This window comes from Acanthisitta chloris, unplaced genomic scaffold (genome assembly GCF_000695815.1).
Source record: "Acanthisitta chloris isolate BGI_N310 unplaced genomic scaffold, ASM69581v1 scaffold727, whole genome shotgun sequence".
NCBI lineage: Eukaryota > Metazoa > Chordata > Aves > Passeriformes > Acanthisittidae > Acanthisitta > Acanthisitta chloris.
Genome location: NW_008680737.1, coordinates 285,277 through 292,573, shown reverse-complemented (window position 1 = coordinate 292,573; position 7,297 = coordinate 285,277). Strand labels below are relative to the sequence as shown.

General features: G+C 39.2%; 1 protein-coding gene across 1 annotated transcript in view; it reads left to right on the top strand.

Annotated features, from left to right (window-relative positions):
- Nucleotides 1–345: 345 nt before the first annotated feature.
- The window catches only part of ELMO1 (engulfment and cell motility 1), a gene marked incomplete at its 3' end in the record, with an annotated part of 290,561 nt that continues 283,609 nt past the window's right edge, over nt 346–7,297 (top strand). The window contains exon 1 of the mRNA XM_009077801.1: nt 346–416. The remainder of the gene's footprint in view (nt 417–7,297) is intronic.

The following is a 7,297-nucleotide window of genomic DNA, read 5'->3' as shown; positions in this document are numbered from 1 at the left end:
CCTCAACTTTGAAGCAAGTGCATCCCGGCGGGCTCGGCTGTGGTACCCAGCCGCCGCCTCCCAGGGCATGCCTCCCCCGCCACCCGGCCCTCGGGAGCGTTTGGCGGCGGGGGAGGGAGAAGGGTTGCGTGTGCTCCTTTTCCTAAGTTTATGTTCATACAAGTGTTCAAGCCGCTGATGAATTTCACATGGAATGATAGTTCTGAGATGTGGGTGGTGATTATGCAAAGCCACGGTGCGCAGCCTTGTAAAGCTAGTGGGTAGCGGGTCCAGAAAGTTACGTTTGTAAAGTTTTTTTGGCTCAAAGCCTTTGCAAAGTTTATTTTGAATATCTTTTCCTTGCAGAACTAATACAACAGTCCAGCCCTCCCCCGAGAATGGTATAAAGTAAATATAGGAGTTCCTGAAAAATAACAGTGAGTACATTTCAAGTTAGCAACGTTTTGTTGTTAACTTTATAAGAATATCTCTTAACCTGCCAAGGCTCAATATGTGTAACAAACACATCGAGAGAGCCAATGATAATAACAGTGCAGGAAATGTACCGTGTGTTAATTGCTTTAGTATAAACATGGTTGCCTATGAGCTGTGTTTCGTGATCCAGCAATTACGGTGCAATTTCAGCAAGGGATGTTTTGAAGTACATTCATAAGCAAATAGGTTTTCTTTTGCTTTAGTCCCTCAGCTGCCTGATTGGCCTTGGTTAAAATATTTGTCTTTTGGGAAGAGGGAGAAATTGAGTGAGAGCTGTTCAGAGTCCTGTATCTGTGACTGAGGACATTGTTTCCTCCTCTTTCCCCTTGTCTATTTCTCCTCCTTTCCCCCAAATGCACACACACATGCATGCCAGTTATGTAATCTTGTAGACGTTTATGGATCATTCATTGTTCACATTAGTCCCATTCTTTCCATGTCATTCCTACTTGATTGAGTGACTTAGGCAGAATATTACACAGTAAAGAAAAATACATTGTAATTTACATAAAGTGCTTCGTTTAAGCTGCATGTTTGCTTTCTTTGAAGGCTTACTTTCCTTCTCCTCCTTTTTAACTTTTTTTCTGTTATTTGCTTTTATTTAGCTATATAAGTAGGTGGTAGGGCTCTAATCTGGTGACCAGTAACTAGATAAGGAGGAGGAGCAGCATAAGTGACAGCTTGCTGATAAAAGTCCCTCTTGTGTACTACTAAGAAAATATCCATTAACGCACATATAAAGCTGTTAAAAGTACTTCAGCAACTTTTAAAAACTCAACAGTCAGAGAAAATAAAGATTAATGTGACTAAAGCAGGAACATGATGTGAAATGGGTGTTAGAGAAAGATACTGTCAGTGCAGTCTGTGGATCTAAGTGTGTGAATTAACCAGTCTAGAGGCATACCAGATTCACAGTTTTATTCCTACTGGAAGGGTTGCATAGGGGTATCTGACTTTCTGTTCTCTCTCTTTGTAATCTCTTTGAAACTCACTATGCAGTACAATACACTTGTCTTCTCTGTAGTTTGCAACTTTGCTGTGAGTATCCTTGTCAGAGGATTTTTTTTGAAAGGAATGATGGTGGGGGGCAGAGAACTGTTTTGTATACCTATCATTTTGATTCTTTTGCTTATATTCTCCATATGCCAGGAAAAACTTAATACGTGTACAGTTCAGATGGATTTTGATGAGAAGAGAAAAACACGTACCTACTTACTCTGTAGCAGTCTTAAGTGGCCACTGAAAGTATCTGCAGTTCCACACTTGTCATTATATAACCTGATCATGTGTGTTCTTAAAAGCAAGTACTTCTGTATCTTTGCTGTTCAGGTGCAACAAATTGTATACATTCTCCTACAAAGTGTTTTCTTTAATGTCCCTTCACCCTAGTGTTCACAAAACAAAGCCTACAATGATACTAAAGGTGTAACTGTTGCTGAAACAGTGCTGTGTGCATTGTACTTCCGGACAGCAATGCTGTTAAGCAGCGAATTGCAGATCAAGAGTAATGTGGTGCTCCACCCTTCCTTCCGCTCTTTGTTTTTTCTACCTAGTAGAAGTCCCTTTGATTTTAGGGTTTGGACTCATAGACGTAGGTTCTCAGTGCCCAGACTACAATGTGATATTGGAATATGATCTCATGTTTTCCATGTTGATACACAGGGAGCAGAGCTCCCATGTTCACACATAAGACGTGTGGCTTTTATCTTTTGTTAGTCTAGATGGGTTCAGTGTGTGGTGGAGTGAATGCCTAATGTCTGTAGATTTAACTATAACTAGGAAAAGGTTTCCTCATGTCTCTGCCAGTGCACCTGCACACTAATGTGCAGTGTCCTCCTGTTCCAATGGCAAGCATCATGTTTTGATATATTGCCAACCACAACGTTTCTAATTTGTAATTCTCACATAAGGATTTGTTTGGGAATTAGTTGAGGCCATCAAGTACAGTTTTCTTCTTGAGCTCAGACTTTGCTATTACTTGATATTCAGTTTCCTTGAAATAAATGATCTCTTGAAAGTTTAGGAGCTCTCTTTGTCATGCTGTGCTGTGACTGTGCAGTTATGTCCTTGTATTAAAAAACCCCCACATTTGTAGAAGGTGATGGCATTTTGGGAACCCTGGAGGCTAGAAAACTTCATACACCCTTGGATCAAGGAAGAGTACTGTTGTTTCTTTTGGTCTCTTTCTCTGCACAGTTAAGCCTGGGTCTAGTAGATTTTCTCCTCTGCTCTGTCCTTGCACTGCCTGGAGAGTACAACTTGAGGGAGAATGAGTTGGTCAGGTTTGCCTCCTGGTTCAGTCATTATTCGATTAAAAAGCAGATTTCCACAAAAAAGGTTTTATGGTTACCAAGTCTTTGTGGTTTGACTACACTTGTGATTACAAATGGCTTTGCAACAGCTATCAAACCACCGTTCAGTAAGGTATGTGTTGTATCTTTAAAAGATTTCACTGCTTTGAGTGAGTTTTTTTGAAAAAGTTTTTTGTATTCGTGGCAAGAGGAACGTGCCAAGTACACGTTGTTAAACTTGTGTCAATTTAACAGAGCAACTGTTTAAAGGATTTTGGATAATTTTCCTTCTACTTGAGTAAGTCATCATTATTTTTTCCTTTTCTTTTTCTCCCTCTCTCCAAATATAACACTGGAAAAGGAGAGAAAGAGAAATCTAGAGCTATTGGCAGAAGTCAGGATGTTGGCAGGCATTTGATAGTACTGATAGTAAGAGGTGATAATATATATGTGAAAGTTAACATAAAATAGACTGCATGCATGTGGTGTTAGAGAGATGAATGGGAGAATAATGACAGAATTGCAGAGTTGTCTTTCAGTCAGCATTTTTGCATCCAGCTATTTGCAAGAATTAGGTTTTGTGGTGTGATATTTCAATATTGCAAATGTTGCAAGGCACAAAAGAGAGATTGAAGGATAATGTCACAACCTTTCTACTGGTTTCCTCTGTTTTCTGATCACTGTTAACATTTAAGAAGAATATTAATGAGAAGTCTATGCCCCGGGGGATAACTAGCATCTTTCCTCTTCTCCTTTTCAAATCTAACATAGGAAGAGTTCTGTGTTATGGGCAGACACTAAGTGGCTGGTGCCACGTGTGGTACCCATCAGTGAGGTACTGATTTCTCAATCCATTGAGCGGATTGGTTTGTAAAGTGCATGCTTGTGCTTAAGAGCAAGATGAACAGTGATTCATGTGGTGCTTGTTTGCAAACCCTTGGAAGTGCATTGATATTTTTTTCCTAATGGCAGGTTTCCATTTTGAATATTTGATTTGTCTCTACTAGGCTAAAATTCAATGGCTGCTAGGAAAGTGAAGTTAGTTGTGAGAAGTTAGTGGAAGTGATGGGCAAGGCATTTTTCTGTTTGGCCGTAAATCACACTGTGAGGAAGACCTACTGGCACTGCTGGTAGGGATCCCCTTAGAAAAGTGTTTTAGTTTATGTACAAATGAACTCATTTTGGTGCGTTTCTAGTGAGAAGCCTTTGGAGTTCTTTTATTACCTGTAGATGTTAGGCAAATATGATAAGCGACCTATTCTTACTGCTTTTGAGGACACAAGTCCTGGTGCTTTTGCTGTGTTCCATTTACAGTCAGTTGGCACTGCAGAACTCCCCAGGAGCTAGCACTAGTGCAAGGGAGAGAGTGGGAGCCTACCCATCAATGCTGAGGGCAAAGATTTCCCTACTCAGATTGAGATAAGTTGGTGTAAAGTGTTTGTGAAACATCATCTTCGGTAAAGAGGTGGGGTGTGGTGGGGGAAGGACTACGAAAATAAATTATTCCCAAACAGGTCTCTTACAAAATAATAACTGTGTCTTAGCTCTGTATATTTTCTCTTTTGCTTCTGCTTTGCTTCTGGTTTTTATTTCTCAGAGTTAAACTGTCCTTGTAAATTCTTTAATGTTTGCCACTTCTGCATTGGTACCTTATTTGTTGGTCTTTTGACATATTTATTTATCCCATCTCTTGTGGGTTTCAAGGACTTTGCCTAGTTCTTAATTCTTTCCTGGGCATCCCTTAGCTTATTACTCAATTAAATAAATTTATGTATGATTTCCAAGAAAGGTTATGGTATGGGTTGAAGCCTATATTACCTCCTATGTTCTTCAAAATTTTTAGCTCAAAGTGTTTATTGTACAGTCCTAATTCGTGGGTGGCATATGAAGTGTAAAACTGTCTCTGAAATATTGTGTCATCAGGGACTGTATAATTTTTTTATCAGGTGCATGAATGCATATGTGATAACCTTGCTTTTTTTCTTGTTGAGCTTGTGTCCTGCCTGGCTCAAAGGGAGGATGGGTCACTGCTTCTAAGAGAACTTCAGATTCTGGAGATGTGATGGCTTTAAACTCCCATTCTTTTATACAGCAGAAGATGCTTGCTTGAAGATGATCTAATTTCCCAGAGCTTTTTGCTAATTAGACAATGTACATGAACATGGACAAAATGCTCCATGTGGACTTTATTTTCCTTAATGAAAATGTATGAAACTGACAGCCCGTATCAAATACATCCAAGATTTTGGAGGTAGACAAGAGGAGAGATGTGCAGGGTTTGACAACAGGTTCAAATAACGCTGTCAGCATGTCAACCTTCCTCCTTCACTTGAGTTTTTTATGTACAGTTTCTGAGACTAGGTGGCTGGTGCTATTCATGGGTGGTTTTCTTCTAGCTCATTGTCAGCCTAATAGTAAGGATGGGAAGAGCCAGGGCTCCTGATTTAGTCTGTTGGAAACTTCTGTAATATGAAGCATGTAGTTGTCTTTTCCTGTGACCATGCACATGCTGTAAGTAAAGAGTGTACTTTGTGTATTTTTTTTGCTGACTTGAAGCCCATCCCTGTTTTTTCTGATGGTGACTTGATCCTTTATGTAGTAATAGGAGGTGCACAAATGTTGGGAAAACAGGAGAATTATTTTTATTTTTTCTTAATGTAGTTAAAACAATTTTTGCTCAGTTTTGGAGTGATAGAGTTTAGCAAACCAAATATTTCAATAAACTCCTACAAAATGTGGATGTTTGAACGCTTTCTTCTGTAGATATAGAACTGTTTTAGCTAACTATTCATATATTCTCAGCACTTGCCTGAATGCTGGTGCTTGAATCTGTAGGTCAAGTGAAAAACTTACTTGCTTACTTTTCTTTCTCTTCAGCCAACATACATTTATCCTATAGTCCAGCAGAAGTATGAGGGATACGTGACTTTTGGCAAAGGCACCTCATGTGAGCAGTTCAGGCTCTTTTTTCTGGCTAGACTGGCAATCTGCTGTATACTTTGTTGAGTCTTGGTGGTGTGACCATAACAGGGGTTACTTCAAATTGCTGCCTCAGATTTTAGGAGAGGTGATAATCTATTGAGGTAGGGCAATGAGGAATTTGTAGGTATTAATATAATACCCTCTGGCTAGACAGGAAATTTGATTTGCACATTTCTTCTCTAATAATAAGAGGAGAAAAATATCTAAGACACAGGTTGGTATAATACAATTTTTACTCTTAATGCCAATGTATGTATTTGTTACATACCAGCACAATCTTTTCCATTTCTTTGCTTTATAGAATACAATTGACATTAGTTTTCATAGCAACGGTTGTGGTTTCAGCTGGAAATTGAAACCTGATAAGTATTGGCTCAGCCCATGGACTTTTGGACAAACCTATTCAGTAACACTGAGCCAAACCAACTGAAAAAAAGTTCCTAAACATAAGTACTGGTCTTTCCATTCTGGAAAAGATATCTGGTATACCCTTTGGTCACTAGGCTTTTAAAATGTTGTAGTATTGGAGTTTGTCTTTTTTTGTTGTTGTTGTTGCTCTTCTCCCAGGGTTTCTTTTTTTTTTCTCTCCCTTCTGGCACCAGGGTACTCATCTGTTGAAACTCTACCCCCTGTGGTTCAAGTACATTCCTCCTATCAACCTTTTCACCCCACCTCCCACTGTCCCTCTTCACACATGTGCTGACATCTCTTCTGCTCACCAAACTCACAAAATTCAGGTCTAGATGTGGGGTTTAATCCTGAGCTATGCTTTATGTAGGTCTATAATCTCTTGTCCTACAGATGTGCATACATTTTTCTTGTTGTGCTTAACCTTCCCTTTCTGAAAAAAAAAGACAGAATATTTGAACAAATTAGAACTTTCATTGGAGACCAAAAGATAGAATATTTGGTGTCGTGGTTGTGAACTACTCAAGAGAAGAGAGAAAGTGGGGGGGGAGGGGGGGGGGAACGGGACAAAAAAGCTAACCAACCAAAAGGCCTCTAAAGGCTAATGAAAATGTAAGGTCTTTTCCACTCTGAACCAGTTAATGCAATTTTCACCATGTCTGTGGCAAGTAAAGGTTTGACAGCTAGTGCCAGTTCCAGAAAAGAAAGAAAAGGGCATAAAAAATGGCCCAGACCTTAAACAAAAATACCAGGTTGTTTTGGTTTTTTTAAAAATTGTAACTAATGTTAGAAGTAGGTCCATTTATGTGGTCTTTTTTGAAAAGACTGTTTTTTGTATTTCAGAACCAAAAGTGAAACTTTTGTAGAAGTGCAAATGTGGAAAGCAATTTTGAAAGAGGAGAATCATCTTTGCTGCCTTGTGTTGCTCTGAGCCTTTCTCTGTCCTGGCTTTCTCCTCTGACATATTTGGACAACCTTTTGAAACTTGGGCATCTGTTCTACTTTCTGTATGAAATGCTGGTGATTTCAGAGTGTATTTCTTGGATTAGCCTTAGGATGTAACCATATACAGCACCTTTGATAAACTTTCCTAATATGCAATGGTCTGTGCTTTTATTTGTTGACCTGCTAAAAATAGCCCA